We start from the raw sequence: 6,869 nt of genomic DNA, 5'->3' as shown, positions 1-6,869 counted from the left end.
AATAGTTTTCTTCTCTGAGAATGATAAGTACTATAGTGGTTCAAAGTATATTGAGATAAAGTACTTGATGGTTAGAGAAAGAGTCCAGAAATAACAAGTGTCAATTAAGAATCTAAGCACCACCATGATGATTGTTGATCAATTTACTAAAGTTTTATAATCTAAAATATTCAAAGAACATGTTCTTAGAATATAACTTGTGAATAAACCATAAAAGATATGGTTATGCATGTTTAGGTGAATGCTATTATTGATATTTTTTCTTGCTTAATTAAAGTTATTTATTTTTACTATCTTGTTTATATTTATACATATTATAATTGAATGTAATAACAGGACTATCTTGACAAGATAAATTACAATAGTTATTATGGACTATATTAGGAAAGACCAATAATATTATGGTATATAAAAGAGTGTATGATATTGATGATATACAACCGCAATGACTCGTATTAATAATTGAACTTAATATAGTATTATTATATTTATTGGACTTATTGGCTTATTTTTAAAAATTCATGATCATGTATAAAATAATTTTTAAAATTTTCAGAATCCAATTAAGTAAAATTATTTTCAAACAAATTTTATTTTACTTATTTTGATTTTAATTTTTTTATATTTATTAATTAATGAGTCCAGTGAGAGAATGTTAGATTATGTGGTCCTATTTAATTGAAAAGATATATTATAAACTGATTCGATTCTGATGAAAGTTATAGTCAATAGAGAAAAAGTTCATTTTAAGATATGATTCCTCAAGAGATATCCTTGATGGGGAGGAATTCTCCTAATTACTTATTCTAGACTCTTTTCTCTCGTCGATATATAAACAGAATATCTAGGAACTAAATAACGTATGAAATATAAGATACTATATGTGGTTATACCGTGGGTGTGTAACATTGAGAGATTACGATTTCTTTCTTATTTTTCATATTCATAATTCATCAAACTAAGTAGCCCTATAAAAAGATAGGAAGAAAAAAAAAAAAAAAGTCTAGTTCTCCTTCAAAATGAGTTAATGACAACTTGATTCTGATCAGTTATATTATCATCCATATATTGATTTTGAACCGTCCTCTCACTGTATCATACATTTTCTTACATATGGCTTCAGCTATGGGTTTCTGTAAACACCCCTACCAAATGTCGGGGTTTTGTAAAGGTCTAGTAAGTGAGTCCAGAGTATTTCTGGTGTAAGACAAGTGTGAGAATCATGTCAAGCTTTTTTTAGTTATAAAAAGAAGGATTAACCTTGTGAGGTTTTAATCAATCACTGCATATCTTATTACTACGATTTCCCATTGAAAGAAAATAAGACCTTTGAAATGTTAGTCCAATGGAGTGGGAAGAAAAAAAAAAAGGAGAAACATTTTTCCTTGCTATAGCAACGAGGATGAAATCTAGCAAAATAAATAAATAAATATTATCTAAGGCAAATATATATAAAATTTAACGAAGGAGATCATATAAGCATGATGTCTGAAGGATGGATCTACAAAGCATAACAAATAATGGCAAATCGTAAAAAAAATAATATGTTTCCGAATCGGTTTGGAAAGTATCAAAAAATTGATGCTGGCTATGGGGTTCGAACCCATGCGCACTTATGTGCAGAAGATCTTAAGTCTTCCCCCTTAACCACTCGGGCAAACCAGCTTCGTGAGCTTCTGAAAATAAAATTATATATAATGATTTATTTTAAATGACCTTAATACTATTTTTTGAGATATATAACCATATTAAACTCGTTTAAAATGAGTTCGAGTAAGAAATATATTTGCTGTCATCTCTGCATGTCAGCCTATTGAATTGGCCAATACAGTCCATCAGTCAATCACATCAATAAATGCACTGAACTTTTATTAAATAAGATGCAAAGTAAGAGTGTGCCATAACGATCTCATTTTGTAAAACAGTCCTCACGATTGAAAATTTTTATTAAATGATACCTCATTTTCTTAATTTAATAAAAATCTTTTTTGCTATCGCACCCATAGCCTCCTCCACGTAAGCAATACTCTACTCATTGCAACTATGGTAGTTCCAGTCTTGCCATTTGCATCCTCCCCTCCCCATCCTCTCCTCAGCCTTCTCCATGTGCCCATTCCAATCATTGGATAGCCCCTCCACCCCCAAGCTCGTCGCCACCACTGCCAAGCAAAAGCCCCATATCGTTGTCTGTTTTGTCCTGAAGGTTGTCGCCATCCTCAAGGGCAGCTCCAGCGCTGAGGAGGAGGAGGAGGTGAGGGAAGGAGGGGGTGGCGGGGCTGGAGGTGATGGATGACGTTGCTCACGGTGGGAGCAAGGGGGTGACGGATGCAATAACGATATATACAATTACAACATTCGACGACTGTTGGCAGAGGGTAAAAAGGTGATGAGGGTAATAATAATGATGAGACGCAAATTGACATCGCATGCTTCTGGGTGATATCTCCTGTGTCACGTGAACCGAGGAGACACATGGGTCATATGCCTCGATCTAACCTAATAACATTGGGCCGAGGTAGACCAGAACGTCGACCGAGACACGTCGTCATTATGCAAGAGCCTGGTCCTTCACGTAACCCCAACGTCGGAGTTAGACGCCTTCGCAGGTACGATCCTTCTCCCTACAAGCGGGCACATCAACAACAGTGACCTTCCCTATAAAAACCCTCGTGTTAGGAGGGAAAAGGAGGGAGAAAAAAGTCTCATAAGATTATCGACTAATTTGACCATCGGAGGGGTCGGATCGAGCTCTCCCGACCCGACCTGTATGCAGGGACAAAGACGGAGTGCTACTCCACCGCATGCCCAGGCGAGGAGTTCCCTCTTGGAGGAAACGTCTGCCCCGTCGAGACCGGATCAGCGCTATTGGCGGTTATTTAATGACTATCAGCACCCCGCATGATGAAACTCGGGCTGAGCACTCGGCCGTGACATCATAGCGCTATTGGCGGTTATTTAACGACTCAGGCTTGTCGCGATGAGAAAGGGAGGCGCTCGGACCGACCCGTCGCCCGTATCGCCCGAAGCCTTTCATGACCTCACTCATCAAGTCCGAGCTCTGACTGGGATGGTGCAAACCATTATCCCGCTCATTTCTCATCTAGCGCACCCGCCTACGATCCAACCACTGCTACAACAAGTGTTGACCGACCCTTAACAAGATCAGGGCCATTATCTCCACTTACTACCAAATAGTGAAGTTTCCGACTCACATCGGGGTCGGGGAAGTCTGGGGAAGTCCCCGCGAATCTAGACGATGCTACTTGATGGCGGTCTCGTTACACAAAAGAGCAAGGACCGAACAACCACTGGGGGATCCCCGGGAAACGAAGAAACTGACCCGAAATCTCGAGCCAATAGGGTCTACTGATAGCTTACTCCTAATGGAGGGTCGGCCAGACCGGAAAGACTGCTACCCCCTCCTGAGGATTGACCAGTTGGTCGACGTAACCGTTGGGCATGCCCGCCTCTCATTTATAGATGCCTTCTCCGGCTACAACCAGATCAGGATGGCGCCCGCGGACCAAGAGCACACGGCCTTCCTCACCGACCAGGGGGTATACTTTTACAGGGTCATGTTGTTCGAGCTGAAGAATGCTGGTGCCACGTATCAGAGAATCATAAACAAGATGTTTGCCCGGCAGATCGGACGAAATATGGAGGTCTACGTTGATGATATGATCGTGAAAAGCCGTACGACAGCTGCCCACCTAGTAGACTTGGCTGAGACATTTGCCACGTTGCGAAGATACGACATGCGACTCAACCCAATAAAATGTGCTTTCGACATCAGCTCGGGAAGATTCCTCGGATTCATCATACACGAGAGGGGAATCGATGCCAACCCGGAAAAGGTTCAGGCGATTATCAGTATGCAGGCCCCTCGGATAATCAAGGAGTTGCAGCAGTTAAACGATAGGCTCGCCACCCTAGCTCAATTTCTCTCCCGATCGGGCGATCAATGCCTCCCCTTCTTCCAGGCCCTAAAAAACCCGAAGAACTTCCAATGGATGGCCGAGTGCGAGGAAGCCCTCGTACGCGTAAAACAACACCTAGTCAGCCTCCCCTGCCTTGCCTCAGTCTCTTTCGGGGAGAAACTCAGTATCTACCTAGCCGCATCCCAACACGCGGTCAGCTCCATCCTCACTAAAGAAGCCTCCAGGGAACAGCTACCAGTCTACTATGTCAGCCACGTCCTAAATGGGCCCAAGGAATGGTACAAGCCGATTGAAAGATTGGCACTGGCGCTCATGCTAACGGCTCGAAAGCTGCGCCCCTACTTCCAAGCCCATCCAATTGTGGTAATTACCGATCAACCGCTCCGATAGGTTTTATCTAAATTCGACGTTACAGGTCGCCTCCTCAAATGGTCAGTGGAGCTCGGCGAGTTCGATTTACAATATGTACCAAGAACCACCATCAAGGCCCAATCGGTAGCTGACTTCATCTCGGAACTAACTCGGCCCGAGAACGAGGACTCTGAGCGGGTCAGTGTGTTAGAACCCTTGCAGATTCTAAACTTGGGGTTGATCTCTTTAGGGTATCAGCCTCCTTGGAACTCTATAGGGGTTCCTCCCTCCAAGTTGTTGCTCAAAGGCTGCAGAAAAGATTCATCTATTGTTTATCAAAAGAGGAGGAATACATGCTATATATAGATCTTCTAAACCCTAACTCCTAATAGGATTCCTACTCAAGACTCCTACTTCTAACCAACTCCTAATAAGACTCCTACTTAAGACTCATATTCCCTTACAACTCCTAATTCTTCTCTAAGAAACAACCTCCTAACACTAGCCGGCCTCTTCACCTCTTTAATAGGAGTCGGCTTAGGTAGGTTTTACATGAATGTCCCTCTCAATTAGGACTCTCCTAGCTAGAGTCCTAACAGACCCGCCCTCTTCAAATCATCCTTGTCCTCAAGGCTGAGATTCCATGAACTTAGGGAACCGGGTCTTCAGCTCCTCGTATGGTTCCCATGTAGCGTCTTCAAGTGGTAGATTATTCCAATGCACTAGTACTTCAGTAGAGAGATGTCGACAACGCATCACGATCCTGCGATCGAGGATGGCTTGTGGTTGGGCTTGAATAACTCCATCATCAGTTGTGTTGGGCAATTGGATCTGGGGTGACTCGTGTTCTCCCAACTTGGGCTTCAGGCATGATACGTGGAAGACAGGGTAAATTTTGGCATCCTCAGGTAATTTAAGTCTGTACGCCACGGCTCCAATACGCTCTGTGATCTGATAGGACCCATAAAAACATAGGGATAGCTTCATGGACGCTCGAGTGTTGATGGAGAGTTGCTTGTATGGTTGTAGGCGAAGATAAACCCAATCTCTCACTAAAAATTCTCTTTCACTTCGTCGTGTGTCAGCTTGCTGCTTCATTTTGGCTTGAGCAGTAGAGAGATTATCTTTTAACAATTGTAAGAGTTTGTCCCTATCAATCAATTCTTGGTCGACTTGATCTACCTTGGCCGAGCCAATTACATACTTTGGAATCACAAGGGTTAGTCGACCATACAATGCTTCATAAGGGGTACATTTTGTAGATGAATGATATGTAGTATTATACCACCATTCGGCCTTGGGAAGCCATTTCGCCCACTCTTTTGGTCGGTCGCTAGCGAAACACCGGAGGTACGTCTCTAAGCACCTATCTACCACCTCTGTTTGGCCGTCAGTTTGTGGATGATATACTGTGCTCATCTTGAGTTTAGTGCCTTGTAATTGAAATAACTCGGTCCAAAATTTACTAGTAAAGATCCTGTCACGATCACTTACGATGGACCTTGGCATCCCATGCAGTTTAATAATATTTTATATGAAAATCAGGGAAATACTAGCAGCCAGGGTCTGTAGTACCGAACTGTACCACCCGATACGGGCGGTACGTACTGGTCCGACAGGTTGCCGGTACGTGGATCGCCCATTACCAGTCCGAGTGCACTGTAGCACTATAGCAGTGTACTATAGCACAATGATACAGTACTCGGCACACCTGAGTGTACCGCTCGGTATACCGTACCGTACTGGTACCGAGCCCAGGTCGAAATATCGGTACGGTACGGTATTGCGAACCTTGCTAGCAGCAGTGTAGGGATTTCTCATAGCACAAAAATGAGCATATTTCATAAGTAGATCAACCACCACGAGAATCATGCTTTTACCTTTAGAAGGTGGCAGCCCTTCAATGAAGTCCATGGAGATGTCAGTCCACACTGAGTCCGGTATGGGTAGTGGTTGTAGCTTCCTTGGATTTGCCACAGTTTCACCCTTGTGCTATTGACATACATCACATTGTGCCACATATTCAGCAATAATTTTTTTCATCCCTCTCCAATAAAAAATTTGCTTCACTCTTTTGTAGGTTCTTAGGAATCCAGAGTGCCCTGCTGAAGGTATGGAGTGCATTTCATGCAGGATGATTGTGATGCAAGGGTAGTCAGGTATAAGCACAATGTGACCTTTGTAGCGTAGATCCCTCGAATCCCAAGTGTAGTGGGCTATTGCACTTGGATCTTCCTCCAATTTTTTTATGATGTTGCTAATCTCTGGATCCTTCTTTCATTCTTCCCTAATGTCCTCGAGGAGACCGGTGGTAGGAAGGGAGATGGTTGAAACTTTAGCTTGCTCAAGTAGCCGTGAGAGTGCATCTGCAACAACGTTTTCTTTCTCCTTTTTGTAAATAATTTTATAATCAAATCCAAGAAGTTTGGTTACCCATTTTTGCTACTCAGGGGATGATATCTTTTGCTCCAAAATGTACTTAAGGCTTTTATGGTCAGTTTTAATTTGAAATCGCTGGCCGATCAGGTAGGGTCTCCACCTCGTTACTGCGTGTACAATGGCGAGCATCTCCTTATCATA

The 6,869-nt window shown here is 42.7% G+C and overlaps 1 non-coding gene across 1 annotated transcript; it reads right to left on the bottom strand.

Annotated features, from left to right (window-relative positions):
• Positions 1-1,582: 1,582 nt before the first annotated feature.
• On the bottom strand, positions 1,583-1,665 carry TRNAL-UAA (transfer RNA leucine (anticodon UAA)). The gene has a single exon. It is a non-coding gene; the product is annotated as a tRNA-Leu (tRNA).
• Between the last annotated feature and the right edge of the window lie 5,204 nt (positions 1,666-6,869).

Source organism: Musa acuminata, chromosome BXJ3-1, assembly GCF_036884655.1.
Source record: "Musa acuminata AAA Group cultivar baxijiao chromosome BXJ3-1, Cavendish_Baxijiao_AAA, whole genome shotgun sequence".
In the NCBI taxonomy this organism is placed as follows: domain Eukaryota; kingdom Viridiplantae; phylum Streptophyta; class Magnoliopsida; order Zingiberales; family Musaceae; genus Musa; species Musa acuminata.
Note: the sequence above shows the minus strand (reverse complement) of the source record. Positions and strands in the feature narration are given on the sequence as shown.